The sequence below is a fragment of the Saccopteryx bilineata genome, chromosome 1 (assembly GCF_036850765.1).
Source record: "Saccopteryx bilineata isolate mSacBil1 chromosome 1, mSacBil1_pri_phased_curated, whole genome shotgun sequence".
Classification (NCBI taxonomy): domain Eukaryota; kingdom Metazoa; phylum Chordata; class Mammalia; order Chiroptera; family Emballonuridae; genus Saccopteryx; species Saccopteryx bilineata.
In genome coordinates this window covers 150,971,939-150,994,420 of record NC_089490.1, presented here as the reverse complement: position 1 = coordinate 150,994,420, position 22,482 = coordinate 150,971,939, and the positions used below count along the sequence as shown (strand labels likewise).

The 22,482-nt window shown below is 43.5% G+C and overlaps 1 pseudogene; it reads left to right on the top strand.

Annotated features, from left to right (window-relative positions):
* Positions 1-1,516: 1,516 nt before the first annotated feature.
* Positions 1,517-22,482, top strand: part of LOC136334255 (frizzled-5-like) — a 36,810-nt pseudogene continuing 15,844 nt past the window's right edge.

Below are 22,482 nucleotides of genomic sequence, written 5' to 3'. Positions count from 1 at the left end.
GCCCACGATTGGCCGGAGTTGCACGGGGGTCGACTCAGGGCGGGACCGGAGGGCACCGGGAGGGGAGGCTAAGCTCTAGGGGCAGTGAGCTGGGAAGCTCGGAGAGCCAGCCCACAGCCTACCCCGGAGCCTTAGTTCGAGGGGCGGGGCCTCCCAGCGGGCATTAAAAGCCAGTGCCAGGGGGGAGCTGGAGAGGGTAGACGACTTGCAGCCCATGACTCCTCCGCTGCTTCAGCTGCCTTTACCGCCTGGCACTGTTTAGCGCCAACCGGAGGTAGGCTAAAAGGTGCGAGTATTAGGGGGAGGAGCCGAGCCCGGAGTCTCCTGAGCACTGCCACCGCCCCCAGGAGTTGACTGGAGCAAGGAGACCCCTACAGGGGAGTATGCGAGCCGCTGCCAGGACACGGTGACAGGCACGCACCGTGCAGTCCCCGCGAGGCCAGCTCCGCCTGTTCGTGGTGCTGTGAGGAGCTGAGTTTCCCGGTCACCATACAGCACCTTCCTCTTGCCTAGATGCTGCAGGCGCGTTCGCCCTACAGGCGGCTTCAGGACCCCGGAGGAACGCAAGGCCTGCCTCTGCCTTGCCCCGCCCGCATCATGCGAGGGGCCCTGGAGGAGGAGAGAGTGAGTGACCGGCCTGTGGCGATCGCGTTCAGACCCTCTCTCTGAGACTTCGCCTCCACCTGCTGCCATGTGCAGCCTCCTCGGATACCCAGTCTGTCGCCAAATTTTCCAGCTGCCAGCTTGGCTCTGAGTCGCGTTTCTGAGTGGAGTGTCCCAGAGATGGAGAACCCAGGCTAGCTGCAGCATATCTTCTCTCTGGATTCGCGGAGGTGAGAGCCCGCGCCTTCCCTGCTCCCCGTTCCCCCTGGTCCTTCATACTGTTCTGGAGGGAGCTGATCTGTTTGACACCGTGGTCCAGCCTGGAGGGCCCAGTGGAAAGGGAGGCGGGGTGGGGTGGGGCGGGGTGTCAGCAGTTTGGTTTCAAGAGGTGGAGGGGAAAGAAGAGAATGGAGAGCTTAATCTGGAGGTTTGGAGACCGCTTGCGGGGACTGAGACGTTGACTCCCCTCTAACTGGGAGTAGTTGTAATTTTTCTTCATTTTTTTAAAGAATACTTTCCCTAGAATCGGAGCCCTAACTCAGTGGCCTAGGGAACATAACTGGCTCCCGGCACGACCCCTTCTACTACTCCTTTCTTGTTTGTCTTGGAGACCATTTGGCGCCTCTCTGCCAGTGGCCCCGGGGCATGATAGACCCCCTTGCCGCCCTCCCATACGCTACTGCCCTAACTGCCCCTCCTCAACTCTATCCAGCAAAGCACTAAGGGCGGAGGGAGGCAGCGCCTTCCTGAAACAGTTTGTTTTGGGGCGGATTTATTGAAGACAAGAAGAGCCAACAGGTTGCTAGGCCCGGTGGCGCACACAAGTCGGCGGAGAGGGCAGCCCTGACCCAGGTTTCCCCTGTCTGCATTGGCCCCGTGCGCAGGCTATGCGAGGCGAGGGGAGGGAGGGGTTATGGCTTAGCCTGACTCTTCTGCACCGCTGCTGCTCCTGGCGCAACTGGCAGGCCGGGCAGTGGCCGCCTCCAAAGCCCCGGGTTGCAAGGAGATCACCATACCAATGTGCCAGGGCAAAGGCTACAACCTGACGCACATGCCCAATCAGTTAGTTCCACCACAACACGCAGGACGAGGCGGGCCTGGAGTTGCACCAGTTCTGGCCGCTGGTGAAGATCCACTGCTCTCCGGACCTGCACTTGTTCCTGCTCCATGTACACGCCCATCTGCTTACTTGACTATCATAAGCCTCTGTCGCCCTGCAACTGCGTGTACGCGCCAAGGACAGCTGCTCTCCATTCGTGCTGCAGTTCAACTTAGCCTGGCCGGAGCTCATGAAATGCAACCGCCTCCCGGTGCTGGGGACACCGAGGTCCTCTGCATGGATTACAACTGCATCAAGACCACCACAGGGTCCCCAAGACTCTTCCCGGTCAGGCCCAACGATGTGCAAGCGCCGCGAGCCATTGGTGCCCATCCTGAAGTAGCTGCACCTGCTCTGCAACAAGGTACAGAAGGGCCAGGTACCCAACTGCGCGGTGCCCTGCTACCAGCCCTCCTTCAGCCTGGATGAGCACACGTTCGCCACCTTATGGTAGGCCTGTGGTCAGTGCCATGCTTTCTCTCCACCTCCACCAAGGTGGCCACCTTCTTGATAGATATGTGGAACGCTTCCTTTACTCTGAGTGCCCATCATCTTCCTGTCAGCTTGCTACTTGTGCATCTTTGGGCTTCCTGGTAGGTTTGGGTGTGAGCACAACAGCCACATTCATTATGAGAGGAAGGGCCCTGCGCTGCAGACTGTTGTCTTCCTGCTGGTGTACTTCGCCTACTTGGGCATAGCCAGTTCCATCTGGTGGGTCATCCTGTCGCTCGCCTGGTTCTTTGCAGTTGGCATGAAGTGGGGCAATGAGGCCATCGTGGGCTATACACAGTACTCCCATCTGGCTCATCCCCAGCGTCAAGTGGCACTGAGCTCCATGGATGGGGATCCAGTGGCTGGCATATGCTACGTGGGCAAGCAGAACCTGAACTCACTGCCTGGCTTGATGCTGGGCCCTCTGGTGCTCGCTCTACCTGCTCAGGGCACGCTTATCCTCCTGGCAGGTTTCGTGTTGCTTTTTTGCATCTGTAGAGTCATCAAGAAGGGTGACACCAAGACGGACAAGCTGGAGAATCTCATGATCCAAATTGGCATCTTCATGCTGCTCTACACAGTGCCAGCCAGCATTGTTATGGCCTGCTACCTGAGCAGCACTATTGCGAGAGCTGGGAGGGTGCGCTCACCTGCGTGTGCCCAGGCCAACACTCCAGGCAGCCTCGCACCAAGCTGGAGTACTGGGAGCTCATGCTCAAGTACTTCATGTGCCTTCTAGTGGGTATCATGTCTGGCATCTGGATTTGGTCCAGCAAGACTGTGGAGTTGTGGCAGCTATTCACCAGATGCTATTGCCTTCGCTGGCAACAGAGCCACAAGAACGGTGGCACCATGGCCACTTGGGACTATGCCAAGGCAAGCGCAGTGCTCACAGACAGGACTGGACCACGGGGCCATGGCAGCTGCCTGCCACAAGTAGGTGTCCCTGTCGCTCATGTGTAGCAGGCCACAGGCCTGAGTGAGGGAAGGGGGTTTTGTTAGGTAGCTTTGCAATGTTACTTCTGTTTACATTTTTGATGCTGATGACCTCTCCTGGGGCAAATTGGAGAGAGGGGGAAAGGGCTCTTTCAAGGGAATAGCTGTCCCAAAACTTCTCAAAGGGGCTCAGCTCATGTGCATTTTATTTTGTGTTTCTTATTACCTTCTTAAGGGAAACTATTTAATTTATATATACTTTCTTAATTTTTAACTTGGTTGCATTTCTGAGAGTATCTGAGGAGATAGTAGTCTGAGTTTATTATCAGATTTCTCAGATGTACTTGAAACACAAAGGGTAATGTTTTTGTTTTTTTTGTTTTGTTTTTTTTTTTCTTCTGAAGCTGGAAACGGGGAGAGACAGACAGACAGACTCCCGCATGTGCCTGACCGGGATCCACCCGGCACGCCCACCAGGGGCGACGCTCTGCCCACCAGGGGGCGATGCTCTGCCCCTCCGGGCGTCGCTCTGCGGCGACCAGAGCCACTCTAGCGCCTGGGGCAGAGGCCAAGGAGCCACCCCAGCGCCCGGGCCATCTTTGCTCCAACGGAGCCTTGGCTGCGGGAGGGGAAGAGAGAGACAGAGAGGAAGGAGGGGGTGAGGGGTGGAGAAGCAAATGGGCGCTTCTCCTGTGTGCCCTGGCCGGGAATCGAACCGGGGTCCCCCGCACACCAGGCCGACGCTCTACCGCTGAGCCAACCGGCCAGGGCCGGTAATGTTTTTATTAATAAGAAAAGCAAATTCCAATTACCAGAAACAGAACTAATGAAAATTTTCTTTACTTGATATACTTTATAGGTTTCTCCTGCTGATTTTGTTATTGTTTCATAATTCATTTGATGAAATGAAGGGAAATACATATAAGAACAGAGGCATTGCGCCTGGGCAGGCAGTGGTACAGTGGATAGAGCATTGGATTGGGACGCAGAGGACCCAGGTTCAAAATCCCAAGGTTGCCAGCTTGAGCGTGCGCTCATCTAGTTTGAGCAAGGGGTCACTTGGTCTGCTGTAGCCCACCCCCCTGTCAAGGCACATATGAGAAAGCAATCAACGAACAGCTATGGTGCTGCAATGAAGAATTGATGCTTCTCATCTTTTTCCCTTCCTGTCTGTCCCTCTCTCTCTCTGTCTCTATCACCAAAGGAACAGAGGCATTGCCTAAGACAGTGTTTTGTTTTATCAGCTCTGTTTATACCAGTAGTTTTCAATCTTTTTCTTATGGCGCACATAAACTAATTACAAAAATTCTGCGACACACAGAATATATTTTTTGCTGATTTGACCAAAAAAAAAGTATAATTTTGATTGAGTTACCCAGAAAAATGCCAATAGTAATTACTTTTTTGCTCCTAAGTGACTTTTTTAAAAAACCAAGTGCCTATACCTGTATATAAGGATTTCTAGTAACAAGAATTAACCAATTAAACACAACCTTAGTATGCCACATGACCAATAAGATACAACTCTGTTATATGACTTATACATTTATGGTTCAAGACAGGGCATTCACACCGGATGGTATTGTGTTGTCTGTTGTCATTATTTGACAGTCTAAGGAAAAAGCTCAGTGCCCCTGACTAAACAGTCAGGTACTGAATGTTTTCAACATTCTTGGGGCACATCAGTTCAAAATCACTGCTCTCTGTCAAACCTGTTGCAGTAGATGGTGGTGGTGTTGTGTGTGTGTAGTTGGGGAGCAAGAACCCCCCAAATCACTTATTCACCAACTAGGCTGTAAATACAAGTCAGGGAATCCAGATGGTATATATACATTGATTTACAGGTGGCACCTTTCTTATCTGTCTAGACCAGGGTCTCAAAAAGTAAAAAATTTTAAAGCTCAATGGATTGAAAACTATATAAACTAAAACTAAATTCTACTTAGATACATGATAATCAAACTGCTAATAAGTAAAAAAAAAATCTCAAAAATGAATGAAAAAAAAACTGTTTCCTGTGAACTATGCCAGACCCTCAATTAGGTGCTTTTATCTGTGTCTCTTCCCCTCACAATCACTCTTATTTTAGGTATTATTATGTTCATTTTCAGGATGACAGTAATGCCTCAGAGTATATAAAGCTACTGAGCAGTAGTAAGGAATTTAATATCAGGTATACTTTATGGGAGTCGATTTTGTTCATTGCAGTTATTTTGTTTATACACCCAAATATTTTTAATGGACAATCCTAATTAATCAAGATTATAGCATACAATCTAAGTACAAGATTATCCCTTTAGTTTCAATATGAAGTCAGAGGTATATGTGTTACTCCTTTCTAGATTAGATCATTTCAACTATTAAAATGGGAGAAATTATCATGTTGGAGCTAAACTGCATCAGTGAAGGCACATTGTGTTACTAATAGCAAAAAAGACACAGGCAAATTGAGGAAAAAAAAAGTTTATTGAAATATTAGTGCATAAGGTTAGTGAATTACAGTAGCAGTTAAAACAGCGATGTCTTTCAAAAAGTAGACCTGAAGGAAGTTCAGCAATGTATAAACCTTAATATGAGTTGCAGACAAAGGATAACTCAGCAGTATTCCCACAATCTCTGTCTCTTCTAATTCCCCAGCTATTAGTGCGTATTGGTCCAGCACGGATATGTGTTTACCCCCAGGTCGATCATGAAAGCCAATTTGTGAGTAATGGCTTTAATTGGCTAGTCTTTCCACTTGCCCACATATTTGGCCAGAATCTAGACCCTCTTTTCAATGGAAAGTGTAAAACATACTAGTCAGATAAAACTGACAGCAACTATACTGCACAACTCACAAAAGTATACAGGAGAAGGGGAATAAAAATTGTAATGATCATTTAAAAGTGGGACTATTTTTATTTCTCTTCTCCTGTTTAGCGAAGTGTAAATAATACTTTTAAAATTTTCACTTTTTGTTTCTGAGCCCCTGAAGATGGCACAGTGACAAAAATTAAAATTTATCTTTGAAATGTGCAAAGTTAAACAAGTATAAAAAACAGGCAAGTAAGCAAACACACAAATTATGTTTTTCAAAATTTGGTAGCTTTTACCCTTCTAAAGTTACTAAGATTAAAACTTCATTATGGTATTGTGGATAACTGCATATATATGATAATTATGAATCAATTCATTTTGTGTGTCATCCTTCCCTATGGATGTGTATGTGCAGAAGTGGATATGCACTGCTGTGTCCACAAGGTCAGAGAACTGAAGAGCTGCAGTATAGTTGCTTTTATCATCCCTGCTTCTCTCTCAATAGTAATGTCTGTCCTCCAGCCAAATAACTGTGTAGGTAAATATATAGAGGGACATGGGAAAAAGGGATATTTTTTTAAAGAAATAATATAGAAAAATGTGCAAAATTGTCAACAAAGACCACATTTCAGAGAAATGTGGGGGTGAGTACAGGGCTGGGGAATTAAAATCTGTAGCATTAAAAACTCTGTAGACTCTGCACTCTCACTGAAGCATGTATCCATGGATGTTCTTTGGACGGGAGTTACACTTGGACAGAGAACATGCAATATTGGGGATGGTGTGGTCTGCCTTCTCCCTCAGGAGAGTGCTGGGTGTATTTAAAAAAGGGGTAGTGTGTTCAAACTGACAGTATATAGTAGTGGAGATGATGGTTGTAGATGTGCATAAAAAGGTGGGTTCTGTGGCTGCTAAAAATAATGAAGCACCTTTAGTAGAGTCTAAGGTGATTCACTTCCTCTCTTTTAGGGGCTGTGATCTGCCTTCTCCCTCAGGAAAGTGATGGATTTCACTAGCAGGGGTTGTCTACTCGTATTTGTGCTATGGTACTAATGGTGGAGGGGGCAAATATATTGTACATAAAAAGGAGGGTTCTATGGCTGCTAAAAATAGTGAAGCCTCTTCATAGAGTCTAACGTGCTTCACGTCCTCTTTTAGGGGCTGTTTACTTATACTGAGTTGTCTTCATGCAGGAATGTTTTTCCTTCTGGCATGTGAATGTTGCCATCTTGATGTTCTTGTTCTCTTCTCTATGCTTTTTGTGGTTGAGACGGGCCAGAGTACGATGGAAAACACGGCAGCTGAAGCCCTCAGTGACCCCGTGCTCCACGTGCTCCTGCAGAGCCTCCAAGCTGGGGAAGACCCGGCAGCAGGTCAAGCACTTGTAGCCACTTTCCGGGGTCACCAGCCTCTCGGGCGTCTTGGCCCTGGGATACTCCTCCCCAGCTGGAGGCTTGGCTACACTGTCAGCCTTCTTCCTTTTCCCTTGGGCTGTGCTGTCTAAGCTGGGGTCACTGTCAGTTAGGTGTCTCTTTCGAGACATGTGAGAGAGGGGGACGTTTTTATGGACCTTTTCAATATAGGTCATTTCCACCATTTTCATCTCTTTTGAAGGAGGCACCGGTCCTTCCTGTGTATCCCCTGACATAGTAAAAACGCTCCCCAATGGGACAGGCGTGTAGTAAATTGTCATGACCCTTTCCTCTGGGCCTTGTGCTGAAGATGTAAAGGGCTTATTCTGATTAACTGGATAGAATGGAGAGGAGGCAGGTGAATGGGGTGGGGGAACCTCTGATTGCTTCAGGTCCTGGGATACAGGCATCTGGAGGATACCTAGGAAAGAAAATTTCCAACATGAGAAAACTAGGATATGAGCGTGAGGTCTGTAGGAGTTAAAATGGCCATGGCCTGTGTGAGCAATGTGGCGTGAAAGATCATGTACATGAGATAGTTCAGAATACTCAGTGAAGGAATAGGACCTGTTCACACTGTGAGATGGTAAGACAGTGTTAGAGGACGTGAGTGTGTCCTGAGAATGAGCATGCGTGTGTAGAGCTGAGGCTTTGTGGCTGTAGTGGGATAGGGATTTGAAAGACAACAGACTGAAGTTCATTTCCATCAGGGCAAGTGGGTTTTGTAGAATTTGGCTGAGAAAGAGGGGAATGCGAATGATTTATGGAATTAGTTTGTAAGAGAGTGAGTCTCAAATGATTGTGTGAAAGAATGAAGGTGACTGTGTAACTGTGTGAATCCAGTAAAGGAACGAGAGGGTGGGTGGGGGATGAAGGCTTGTGTGTTTGAGAGAAGAAGTGAAAAAAGGAGAAATGGTTTATACCTTGTATGAATGAGTAGAGATGTGTGTGCGTGTGTGTGTGTGTGTGTGTGTGTGTGTGTGAAAGAGAGAGAGAGAGAGAGGCTGAGTTAGTTCTCATCTGAAGGTACAGGTTGTGATGATCCTCTAGCTCAGTAGTCCCCAACCTTTTTGGGCCACGGACCGGTTTAATGTCAGAAAATATTTTCACGGAATGGCCTTAAGTGTGGGACGGATAAATTTATCACGTGACCGAGATAAGCATCAAGAGTGAGTCTTAGATGGATGTAACAGAGGGAATCTGGTCATTTTTAAAAAATAAAACATCGTTCAGACTTAAATATAAATAAAAAGGAAATAATGTAAGTTACTTATCATTTCTGTGCTGATCGGTACCAAATGGCCCACGGACTGGTACGGGTCGTGGCCCGGGGCTTGGGGACCACTGCTCTAGCTCACATATCTGAACTGTCTACTATGTCATCCTCGGCTGTCCCAGTGATCTTTTTTGTAAATGTGCGGTGAGCGTCTGTGCCATGTCAGTGAACGTACACTTTCTATGTGTCCCTGTGCAGAAGCCTCAGTACTAGTTGCTCTGTCTTTATGCTTTTTCCTGTTGTTGAGGGGACAGTGAAATCGGTAGATACTGAATTGATCAGCTTAGAACCATCTCTTGTCCAAGCTGAGATCCCACCTGTGTATATTCCTTACCCTCCTCCATGGGACAGGGATGCTGGGATGTGGAAGAGTTCCCCGTAAAATCTTCTGAGGATGAATGATCTTCTCCAGCTGTCTGCCCAGTTGATGAAAATCTCCATGGCTGATTCAAGGTTTGGGAAATTGAATTATATTTAAAAAGAAGAAAAAAATAAAGAAAAAATTAGGATGAGGCATTTTCTGGAAGTTGTTTGAATTCAAATTGTATGTGTTGAGTGGTCACTTTATGTGAGGCATCATTACCTCACATGACACTTGCTTGCATAGAAATTAAAGTGACTCTCTTATTTAAAATTTCATTTACACTTATGACCATTTTCGTAAGTGTTAAAAGTGTCAGCCAGGCATATGGATATCCTGCTGTTGATTTCTGGTCAGAGTACACAGGAAAGGTGACCTTCTACTTGTTCTCTCATCTTGCTCCATTAGTCTCTCTATCTCTCTTTGTCTCTCTTTGTCTCCTTCTTCTCCCACAGCCATAGCTTGTTTGGTTCAAGCAAGTTGTTCTCAAGCAATGTGGATGCCTCTGTGGTCTCTAGCTAAAGCACTAAATATACATATTTATTATATATATATATATTTTACCTATTTATACATTATAAATATATATGTATATATAACCATGTGTATATATATATTTAAACATATATATATAAACATATTGGTGTTCCTATGTTGTATAGCAGAGGAACAGCAGATAGCAGATGGGCTGAGCATCACTGCCTAGTTGGCAGCCAGGTGTGTTTTGCTCAGGGTGTATGCAGGAGTCTGTTTCCCTGCCTTTCCTTCTCTCACTGAAAAAAAAAACTTCATTTACCCAGTAATATAACTAAGCACTTATTAAAAATATTGGGCTTGATGGATGTAAGTGGGAACAGAAATTTCGTATGTGATAATTCTGGAGATTTATACAGAGCATCAGAAACTTATAATCTTTTCTGAAAGACAGTGTTTAAAAACTAAAAGTTGGATGTCAACTCTATTCCCTCATGAAAAATTATACAATTTGGTGATTTGCGTTAAAAATTTTATAAAGAATTTTGCTTACACACATACACACATAAATAAATATAGATTTATATTAGAGTTTATGTTAATATAGATATAGAAAACATTGTAGAAATAAAATTTTATTTTTGCTGAAATGAACTGTTATTTCAGTTTCTGTGTTTCATTGCTATACATGCTTCTGGTCATTATTGAAATTTTATGATTACATGTCTATTGAATGTGTCCGGTGCATATATTATTCACATTTATAGCAAAAGCTCATGGTGAATGTAATGTGTTTTGTGTTTACGTTCATAAAGTGTTGGTTATCACTGGGTCGGGGTTTAATGTGTGATTGAGTTTGCAAATCTGAAAATGTGATTAGTTTTATATGACTGAGGACAGAGTGTGTGTGCTTGGTGTTGTGTGTTAGCTCCGTACATTTTTAAGTGTGTGGATTGCTTTTTCTAAACTATTGAATTCTGAGCTTTATGTCTTGTGTGCTTTAGATATGGAATGTGTTCTGACCACATTCTTTCAGGACAGAGGCAATTAGTGAATTTTTAAAATATGGTGAAAAATAAAGAGATGTGATAATGTGAAAATGAAGGAGTATACGAGAAAATATACCTGGGCATTGGAAGAGGCACTGCGTGTGGAGGCAGAGGACATGAGAGTGAGGACAAAGTTATGTGTTCAGTTATATGTGCAAAGTTATGTGTGCGGTAGCACAGGATTGCATTAGAAAATAAAGGTATGGAGGTTCGAGTTCTGAAGGACATAGGACAGAATCTGTACACTGAGGCCTAGGAATCTAACTCTTAAGCATTCAACAAATAGAAATGTGTCCATATTGTAAATAAATGCAATAAAATGTTAAGAACAACTAGTCAAATACTCACAAATGAAAACAATAGAAATCTTAGAAGAGTATATAGTAAGTAAAGAAATTAATGTCATGCCAATGCAGCATGGATAAATTACAGAAATATAATGATGACTGAAAGGAACCAGAACAAAAGTATATATTGTTTTCTGCCATTGACATGAAATTTAAGTAGATATAACTAATCTACGGTTATAAAAGTTTGAGAAATTATTAATCTTTGTATGGTTAGGAGAAAATTAGAGTGCAGAGAAGTTCGATGCATGTGGTAGAGTGTAAGGAAACAAACGGGGATATGAGTGCTGATGTGTGTGATGACAGGTGAACATGAATGTGAGCACTTGGGCTGTGAAAACATGTGGTAGTGGAAGGGTCTTCCAGTTGGCATCTGTATTATAATTTCACTTCTACTACCACATTGGTCCTGTTTTAAGTGTTTAGTGTTTCATACCCTCCACAGAGTGTAACATGCTCTTGTCTGGCTGATATTAACATGTTCTTTGATGTTATTCTGAGGAAACACTTTTATATTTTTAGTTCCTTTAACTAGTATTTCTCACATATAACAGTAGTGTCCTGTGTCCACTTTGGTCTTCTACAGTCCTATAAAGAGTTCTTGTTTTTCTTGGAAAAATATTGCTTTCTCTGGAGCTCCTATTGACGAATATGCAAAAGCATTTTTTGAGGCTTTGTGTGTGTGTGTGTGTGTGTGTACTGGGCACCCTTTTTTCCACAGGAACGGAATCACTCTGCTCATCTCTGGGCTCTGTGTCGATCCCAACCTCCCTTTGTTTTTCATTCCGTAATTCCTTGTTATAGCACCTGAGAGCTCATCTTCCGAAGAAATGTAGATGAATTCATCTGAAGTAGAGGCATCATCCTGTGTTTGATTTTGGGCAACAGTGTTTTGTCTTCGTTGCAAAGCATGTTCTTGTATATTCTCGTCTGCTGAGAAGTTAAATAAAAGAAAAGAGAAATAAGGACCATGATTTTAATATTTGTTTTTCTTCTGTGCGATGAACAAAAATAAGAGTCTGCTATGGATTGTCGAGTGAGCAGATACAGCCTTGTAAATTGTGTAGCATGGTTAGTATGGAACCTGTAATGCACAGTGACATTGATTGTGTCAGTGAATACCATGGGTGTCTGAGTTTGTACAAATAAGCTTGTTAGTAAATGGAACAAAATGCTGTCTCTTTCTACGTAGAGATAGAACTAAAATACAATTCCAGATTCCCTTGCAGATAGTCTGGCCATGTGAATGTGATTCCACATGGAAATGATTGGAAATGACATGAGCCACTTCTAGGCATCGCCATACAAACACCTTGTGTGCCTCTACAGGCTCTTGCCTTTCCTAGCTGCTTGGGATAAAGGTATTTTGGGAATTTCAAGAGAGATAACATTTTGATGTTATGGATGTTTTTCAAGGAACCAAATCTGTGAACAGATGACAAGCAGTATATCTCTGTAATTTGTAGTTGTAAAGATGACCATGCACATGTGTGCATGTGGGTGACAGTTCATGTCTATGCAATATTTCAGAATTCCCTGTATGTTATGCATAATTAGAGTTGTTTACATGTTACCATATTGTGGGACTGAGAATGTAGCATTCAGTTTATATCCTGATGGTGTTTTGTATACGTTCTGGAACATATCTGGTGATTTTTATTTTATTTTTTTGATGTAGGTAGAAGGAGATGGTGAATGAGCATGTTCATGTTTGATAGTGGTGTGAGAGCACATGTGGACAGTGTAGGAATGTGACCTGTTATCTGAGTGAGACTGTAAGTATTAGAATGTTAGAGGACATAAGTATATGTCTCACAATGAGCATTTATATGAAGATCTGAGGCTTTGTACTAAAGGGATATCTGGATTAGAAAGGCAACAGAGGAGAGTTCTATTCCACTGAGGGAATCAGTTTTCTAGAGATTGAGAATGACAGATTTGAAAGAGGTTATCTGTGTGAGGGGATGAAATGATTATATTTAAGGAATTGGTTGTAAATGTTGAGTTTGAAATGATTCTATGAAGGAATAAAATTAAGGGCACATGTACGTAATATTACTGGAGAAGGGGAAGGAAAGATGGAAGGAATGCTTGTGTATATGAGGGAGAAAGGGAATGAAGGAGAAAGGGGCATACGTTGTGTGTGTGTGTGTCTGTGAGGCTGAGTTAGTGCTCATCTAAGGGGACAGGTTGTGATGACACTCTAGCTCACATATCTGCACTGTCTACTATGTCCCCCACAGCTGTCCCCGTGATCCTGTGCTGTGAATGTGTAGTGAGCCTCTGTGCCCTGTCAGTGAATGTACACTCCCTATGTGTCCCTGTGCAGAAGTTTCAGTAGTAGTTGCTCTGCCCTGCATCTTTTTCCTGTTGTTGAGGGGACAGTGAAATCAGTAGATACTGGGTTGAGCAGCTTAGAACCATCTCTTGTCCAAGCTGAGATCCCACCTGTGTATGTTCCTTACCCTCCTCCATGGGACAGGGATGCTGGGATGTGGAAGAGTTCCCCGTAAAATCTCCTGAGGATGAATGATCTTCTCCAGCTGCCTTCCCAGTTGATGAAATCTCCATGGCTGATTCAAGGTCTGGGAAATTGAATTATATTTAAAAAGAAGAAAAAAATTAAGAAAAAGTTAGGATGAGTCATTTTCTGGAAGTTGTTTGAATTCAAAAAGTATGTGTTCAGTGCTCACTTTATGTGAGGCATCATTACCTCACATGACACTTGCTTGCATAGAAATTAAAGTGATTCTCTTATTTAAAATTTACTTTACAGTTATGACCATTTTAATAAGTGGTAGAGTGTCAGCCAGGCATGTGGATGTCCTGCTGTTGATTTCTGGTCAGAGCACACAGGAACGGCAACCTTCTCCTTCTTCCCCTCCCCCCCACCCCGTGTCTCCTTCTGTCTCTCTTTGTCTTTCTTTGTCTCATTCTTTTCTCACAGCCATAATTTGTTTCATTCAAGCCAGTTGGCCTCAAAAACTGAGGATAGATTTGTGGCTTCCACCTCAGGCGCTAAAAAACAAACAAACAAAACATATACACATACACACACACATTTTTTGGCTCTGTTGCTTAGCAGAGGAGCAACAGACAGCGGATGGGCTGAGCATCACTGCCTAGTTGGCAGCCAGGTGGGTCCAGCTCAAAGTTTATGCAGGAGTCTGTCTCCCTGCCTTCCCTTCTCTGACTAAAAACAAAAAAAAGTTCATTTACCAGGTAATATGATATAACTAAACACTTACTAAAATATTGAGCTTGATGGATGTTACCGGGAACAGAAATTTTGTATGTGATAATTCTCGAGATTTATATAGAGCATCAGAAACTTTAATCTTCTCTGAAAGACAGTCTTCAAAACTAAAAGTTGGATGTCAAATCTATTCATTCATGAAAAATTACACAATTTGTTGATATGTGTTAGAAATTTTATAAAGAATCTACATAGACACATACACACATAAATAGATTTAAATTAGAGTTTATGTAAAAATAGATATAGAAAACAATGTATAAATAAAATTTTATCCTTGCTGAAATGAACTGTTATGTCTTCCCATGTATCAGTGTTAAACTCGCTCACTGGTTATTATTGAAATTTTGTGATTATCACCATCTCTATCGAATGTGTCCGGTGCATATATTATTCACATTTATAGCAAAAGCTCATGGTGAATGTAATCTGTTTTTTGTTTATGTTCATAAAGTGTTGGTTATCACTGGTCAAGGTTTAATGTGTGATTGATTTTGCCAATCTGAAAATGTGATGAGTTTTGTGTGACTGAGGACAGAATGTGTGCTTGGTGTTTGTGTGTTAGCTCCGTACATTATTTTTTTTGTATTTTTCTGAAGCTGGAAACGGGGAGAGACAGTCAGACAGACTCCTGCATGTGCCCGACCAGGATCCACTTGGCACGCCCACCAGGGGCGACACTCTGCCCACCAGGGGGCGATGCTCTGCCCCTCTGGGGCGTCGCTCTGCCGTGACCAGAGCCACTCCAGCACCTGGAGCAGAGGCCAAGGAGCCATCCCCAGTGCCCGGGCCATCTTTGCTCCAATGGAGTCTTGGCTGCGGGAGAGGAAGAGAGAGACAGAGAGGAAGGAGGGTGGGAGTGGAGAAGCAAATGGGCGCCTTTACTATGTGCCCTAGCCGGGAATCGAACCCGGGTCCGTGCACGCCAGGCCGACGCTCTACCGCTGAGCCAACCAGCCAGGGCAGCTTCATACATTTTTACGTGTGTGGGTTGCTTTTTCTAAACTATGGATTGTGAGCTTTAAATACTGTGTTGTTTCTATTTGGAATGTGTACTGAGCATATTCTTTCAGGACAGGGGCAATTAGTGAATTTGTAAAATATGGTGAAAAATAAAGAGATGTGATAATGTGAAAATGAAGGAGTATACGAGAAAATATACCTGGGCATTGGAAGAGGCACTGCATGTGGAGGCAGAGGACATGAGAGTGAGGACAAAGTTATGTGTTCAGTTATATATGCAAAGTTATGTGTGCAGTAGCACAGGATTGCATTAGAAAATAAAGGTATGAAGATTTGAGTTCTGAAGGTCATAGGACAGAATCTGGACATTGAGGCCTAGGAATCTCTTTTAAGCATTCAACAAATAGAAATGTGTCCATATTGCAAGCTAATGCAATAAAATGTTAAGAATATCTTGTCAAGTACTCACAAATGAAAACAGTACAAACTTAGAAGAGTATAGTAAGTAAAGGAATTGAAGTCATGCCAATGCAGCATAAATAAATTACAAAAATATGATGATGAGTGAAAGGAACCAGAACAAAAGTATATATTGTTTTGTGGCATTGCCATACAATTTAAGCAGATATAACTAATCTACGGTCATAAAAGTTTGAGATTTATTAGTCTTTGTATGGTTAGGAGAAAATTAGAGTGCAGAGAATTTCGATGCATGTGGTAGAGTGTAAGGAAACAAACGGATATGAGTGCTAATGGGTCTGATGAGGGCTGAGTATGAATGTGAGCACTTGGGCTGTGAAAACATGTGGATGTGGAAGGGTCTTCCAGTTGGCATCTGTATTATACTTTCACTTCTACTACAACTATGGTCCTGTTTTAAGTTTTTAGTGCTTTCATACCCTCCACAGAGTGTAACATGCTGTTGTCTGGCTGATATTAACATGTACTTTCATGTTATTCTGAGAAAACTCTTTCATATTCTTAGTTCCTTTAAGTAGTATTTCTCAAATATATCACTAGTGTCCTCTGTTCACCTTGGCCTTCTACAGACCTATAAAGAGTTCTTGTTTTTGTTGGAAAAATATTGCTTCCTCTGGAGCTCCTATTGACAAATATGCAAAAGCATTTTGAGGCTTTGTGTGTGTGTGTGTGTACTGGGCACCCTTTTTTCTTCAGGGACAGAATCACTCTGCTCATCTCTGGGCTCTGTGTAGATCCCAAACTGCCTTTGCTTCCTATTCAGTAATTCCCTGTTATAGCACCTGAGAGCTCATCTTCCGAAGAAATGTAGATGAATTCATCTGAAGTTGAGGCATCATCTTGTGTTTGATTTTGGGCAACACTGTTTCGTCCTCGCTGCAAAGCATGTTCTTGTATATTCTCGTCTGCTGAGAAGTTAAATAAAAACAATAGAAATAAGGACCATGGTTTTAATATGTTTGTCTTCTGTGCGATCAACCAAAATAAGTCTGTTATGGATTGTCGAGTGAGCACACACAGCCTCCATGTTGTAAATAGTATAGCATGGTTATTATGGAACTTGTAATTGCACAGTGATATTGATTGTGTCAGTGAATACCGTGCTTGACTGAGTTTGCACAAATAACCTTGTTAGTAAATGGAACAAAATGCTGTCTCTTTTCTACATAGAGATAGAACCAAAGTACAATTCCAGTTTCCCTTGAAGATAGTCTGGCCATGTGAATGTGTTTCTACAGTGGAAATGATTGGAAATGACATGAGCCAGTTCTAGGCATCGCCATTCAAACACCTTGTGTGCCCCTCCAGGCTCTTGCTTTCCTAGCTGCCTGGGATAAAGGTATTTTGGGGATTCCCACACAGGACACATTTTGATGTTATTAATGGTTTTCTAGGAATGAAATTTGTGAACAGATGACAAGCAGAATGTGTGAATTCTGTATTGTAAGGAAGACCATGCACGTGTGAGCATGTGTTTGAAAGTTCATGTGTATGTGATATTTCAGAATTCCCTTTGTGTGATGCGTAATTTGAGTAATTTGAGTTGGTTACCTGGTATCATATTGTGGGAATGAGAATGTAGCATTGAATTTATGTCCTGGTGGTTTTGTGTGTACCTTCTGGATCATATCTGGTGAGTTGTTTTGATGGAGGTAGAAGGAGATGGAGAATGAGCATGTTCATGTGTGTTAGTGGTGTGACAGTACGTGTGAACAATGAAGGTATGTGACCTTGATCCAGAGTGAGACTGTAAGTATTAGAGTGTTAGAGGACATGAGTGTATGATGCACAGTGAGCATCTGTATGATGATCTGAGGCTTTGTAACTGAAGTGAAATATGGATTAGAAATGCAACAGAGGAGAGCTCAATTTCATTAAGGGAATCTTTTTTCTAGAGTTTGAGAAAGAGATTTCAAACAGGGTATGTGTGTGAGGGGATGTGAATTAGTTATGAAATTAGTTGTAAATGTGTGAATCCAAATGATTGTGTTAAGCAGTGAAATTAAGGGCATATCTATGTATTTCTGCTAGAGAAGGAAAAAGATAGATGGTTAAAGAAGGCTTGTGTAGTTGAGGGGAAAAGTGAATAAAGGAGAAATAGGCCCTAACTTGTGTTAAGGGGCAGAGATGTGTGTGTGTGAGGATATGAGTTAGTGCTCATCTGAGGGCACAGTTCATGATGGCCGTCTCTCTTACATATGCACTGTTGACTTCATCACCCACAGCTGTCCCAGTGATCCTGTGTTAGAAATGTGTCATGAAGCTCTGTGCCCTGTCATTGAAGGTACACTCCCTGTGTGTCCCTGTGCAAAAGCCTCAGTGCTAGTGCGTCTTCCTCGTAGATCATTTCTGTTTTTGTGGGGACAGTGAAATCGGTAGGTACTGGGCTGAGAAACTCAGACCTTCTCTTGTCCAAGCTCAGATCCCACCTGTTTATATCTCTTACCGTCCTCCATGGGACAGGGATGCTGGTTCTCCATGACATTTCTTGAGGATAAATGATTTTCTCCTGCTGTTTATCCAGATGGTGGTAACTCCCAAGCTGATGCAAGGTCTGAAAAATTGAATTATTTAAAAAAACTAAGATGTGATATTTTCTGAAGTTTGTGTGAATTCAAAAAATATATGCTAATTGGCTATTATATATCAGGCATCTGTAGCACATATCACATTTGCTTGCATATAAATTAAGGTGACTTTTTAATTAAAAAAAATTTTTGCAGCCCTGGTCATTTAGGTCTGTGGTAAAGCGTTGCCTGGGTGTGTGGATGTTTCAAGTTTGATTTCCTTTCAGGGCACAGAGGCAAGGGAAGCGTCTACTTCTTCACCCCTTCCGCTGTCCCTTTTCTCTGTCTTCCCCTCCAGCAGCCATGGTTTAATTGGTTGAGCAAGTGGGCCTGGAGTTGGCCTCAGGCACTGGGAGTATCTTTGTGGCTTCCACCTCAGGCACCAAAAAAAAAAAAAAAAAAAAAAAAGGCTCAGTTGCTTAGCAACAGAGCAATGGCTTCAGATGCATAGAGCATTGCCCAGTAGTGGGCTGCCAGGTTGATTCAGTTGTAGAGCATCCTGGGTCTGTCTCCCTGCCTCCCCTCCCCTCACTAAAAAAAAATATATATATCTTTACTCAGAAATATAACTAAGCATTTATTAAAATATTGAGCTTGTGGAAATGTGTTCTTTGAATGTATGTACCCTGGTTTATTGATGTCACCCCATTAAAATAAAAATTTATTTATAAAAAAAATATATTGAGCTTGATGGATATCATTGGGATTAGAAATTTTTTATGTGATAATTCTGAAGATTTATACAGAGCATCAAAAACTTATAGTCATGCCTGAAAGACAGCATTGAAAAAGTAGAAGTTGGATGTCAACTCAATTCCCTCAGGAAAAATTATACAATTTGGGGATCTGTGGTGTATATTTTATAAAGAATTCTGCTTACACCCAGGCATACATCTATATATATATATATAATTATATTGAAATCTGTGTTAATATAGATATAGAGAACAATGTATAAATACAACTTAATTTTGTTGAAATTATCAATTAGTATTATATCACATTTCCTGTGTCAATGTTAAATATGCTCACTTGTCGTTATTGAAATGTTTAAGATTATCATCATTCATGAATGTCTGGTGTATGAATATATTATTCACGTTTGTAGCAACAAGGTATGATGAATGTAATGTGCTTTGTGTTTAAGTTTATGAGGTGTTAACGCTGGCTCATGGTTCAGTGGATGAATATTGGTGTTTGCAAATCTGCAAATTGATGAATTTTGTGTAATTTAGGATAGATGTGTGCTGGGTGTTTGTGTGTTCTGCAGTTATTAATGTGTGTGCATTGCATTTCCTGTAACTGTAGATTGTGTGCTTTATATATTAGGTGATTTAGATATAGAATGTCTTACAGAGCATATTCTTATGAAACCGGTGGGATCAGAATATTTGTAAAATATGAGATAAAATTAAAGAATGAAAGGATGTGAAAATCCAGGAGTATAAGAAAAAATACCTGGGCAATGCAAAAGGCGCTGAGTGTGGAGGCAGATTAAATGAGAGTGTAGAGAAGAGTGTGTAAGGTTATGTATGCAGTAACATGTGATTGCATTAGAAAATAAAAGTATGGATATTCCAATCCTGAAGTGCATAGGACATAATCTGGATACTGAGGCCAAGCAATCTTACTCTTATGCATTCATCAAGTAGAAATGTGTCCATATTGCAAATCAATGTAACAGAATGTTAAGAATATCTTGTCAAGTAGTCCCATACTGCAAGCAACCCAAAGCTTAGAAGAGTGTAATCTGTAAAAGATATTATAGTCATGCCACATGCAACAGGGATAAATTAGATAACAAAAGTATATATTGTGGTCTTCCAATGCCATAAAATTTATAGCAGGTATTACTAACCTACGGTCTTAAAAGTTAAGAAATTATTAATCTTTGTCTGGTAAAGACAAAATTAGAGTGCAGAGAATTTCGGTGCATGTGGTAGAGTGTAAGGAAACAAACGATGGGATCTGAGTGCCGATGGGTCTGCTGAGGGTGAGCATGAGTGTGTACACGTGGGCTGTGCAAACATGTGGATGTGGAAGGGTCTTCAAGTGGGCATCTGTATTTTAATCTCACTTCTGGAGGATCCTACCACTTTGGTCCTGTTTTTAGTTTTTAGTACTTGCACACCCTCCATGTAATGTAACATGTCCTTGTCTGGCTTATATTAACATATTCTTTCAAGTTATTCTGAGAAAACTCTCACCCCCTTAGTCCCTTTTACTAGTATTTCCTCAAATATACCAGTAGTGCCCTCTATTTATTTTGGCCTTCATCAGTCTTATAAAGTGTTTTTTTTGTTCTTGGAAAAATATTGTTTCTACTTGGGCCCCCATTAAAAAACATGCAGAAGACTTTTGAAATTTTTTTTATTTTTAAATGTACTGGGCAGCCTTTTATCTACAAAGAGCAGAATCACTCCTCTCATCTCTGGGCTTTATCTGGACCCCAACCTCCCTTTGCTTCCTATTCATTATTTCTCCCTAAAGCACAATGGAAATGATTCGATTGTCATGAGCCATATCTAGGCATTGCCATACAGACCTTGTTTGTGCCCCTCTGGTCTATTGCCTTTACTAGATGAATGGGATACAGGCATTTTGGAAGTTCTAATTATATATGAAACATTTTGGTATAATCCTAGGATTCCTAGGAATAAACATTTCAAACAGAAGGCAAGTAGATTATGTGTGAAGTCTGCAGTGGTAATGACGGCCATGCCCTGTGTGAGCATGTCGAGTGAAAGTTCATCACGTGATATTTCAGAATTCTCTGTATGTTATGTCTATTTTGAGTGACTTACATGATGTAACTCTGTGGAATGAGGATGAAGTATTGGATGTATGTTCTAGTGGAGTTGCGTGTGTATGTTCTGGTACATTTCTGGTGAGCGTTGTTGATGTTGGTAAAAGGACATGGCGAATGGATGTGCACGTTTGTTAGTGGTGTGAGAGCACATGTGCACAGTGCAGGAGAGGGCCCTGTTCTCAGAGTGAGATTGTAAGATGCAGTGTCAGGACATGAGTGTAGCTCTCAGAATGAGCATCTTTATTTATTTTTGTTGGATTTTTTTTTGTATTTTTCTGAAGTTGGAAATGGGGAGGCAGTCAGACAGACTGCCGCATGCACCCCACCAGGATCCACCTGGCATGCCCACCGGGGGACGACGATCCACCCAGCTGGAGTGTCGCTCTGTAGGGACCAGAGGGGTTGATGCTCTTTCCATCCAGGGCGTTGCTCTGTTGTGACTAGAGAGATTCCAGCGCCTGAGGCAGAGGCCATGGAGCCATCCTCAGTGCCCAGGCCATCTTTGCTTCAGTGGAGCTTAGGCTGAGGGAGGGGAAGAGAGAGACAGAAAGGAAGGGGAGGGGGAAGGGTGGAGAAGCAGATGGGTCCTGGTCTGGCGCATGCAGGAGTCTGTCTGACCTCCTCCCCGTTTCCAAGTTAAGGAAAAAAAAAAAAAAAAAAAAACGGGGTTGCTGGCTGGGCTCCCTCGCAGTGGCCTTTAGGGGCAGTGGCGGCCTGGGGCGGGGGACCCCGCTGCGCCCCCTCGACGCAGCAGTGCAACTTTGCCAAGGAAACCCCTGGGAGCCAAAGGGCTGCACCGCGGGCTGAGGCGCCAAGGGCGGCGGCGGCAGTTGGAGGCGGGGACAGTGGGGGGGGGGGGGGGAGCATGGCGCCCGTGCGGGGCCTCGGTCACCTCCGCGGACCTGCGCGGTGGCCTGCTGGGCTGCAGGAGCGCGCCTGGGCGCCTCTCCGCGGCGGGGAGCAGCGGTGGTGGTGGATAGCCCCTTGAGGGCAGTTCAGCACGCGGCAGTCCCAGGGGCGTGAAAGGAAAGTGTCCGGGCCGTGGCACCTGCGGGAGCTCAAGTTCCCTGCGTGCTGGGCCCGCAACGCGCCCCTCCCTGCCCCTCCCCCGGGCTCGCTTGGGGCCTGGGGCGCGAACCCACAGCGGAAAACGGGGGTGCGCCAGTCCGAACTTCGGAGGGCCCAGGTGGCCGCTGCGCGGAGGCGGAGCGTCTAGAGGCCGCCGCAACCGGTTGCTTCGGGCCGGCGTGGTGGAGTGAACCCTGCCTCCCCGGGTCGCGCGCGAGTGCGCAGTGGGCTCGCCGGCCCCGACCTGCCAATCGGGAGTCCGTGACCGTTTCAGTTTCTGTTCCTGACGTCTCCTTTTGGAGACTGAAAAGGAGGCTTTATAGAGGCGAGCAGAGCGTTTGGAGAAGCAGGGCTTGCTCTGTGGGGAGCAGAAATGCCTTGTGAGAACAGAAATAAATTCCCGCGGAAAGGATGTCTGTTATCTTAAGTGTTTAACAAGATGTCAGCTGTTTACTCAGGGTCTAAAAGGGAGCGGTAAAGCACGGGTCACCTAC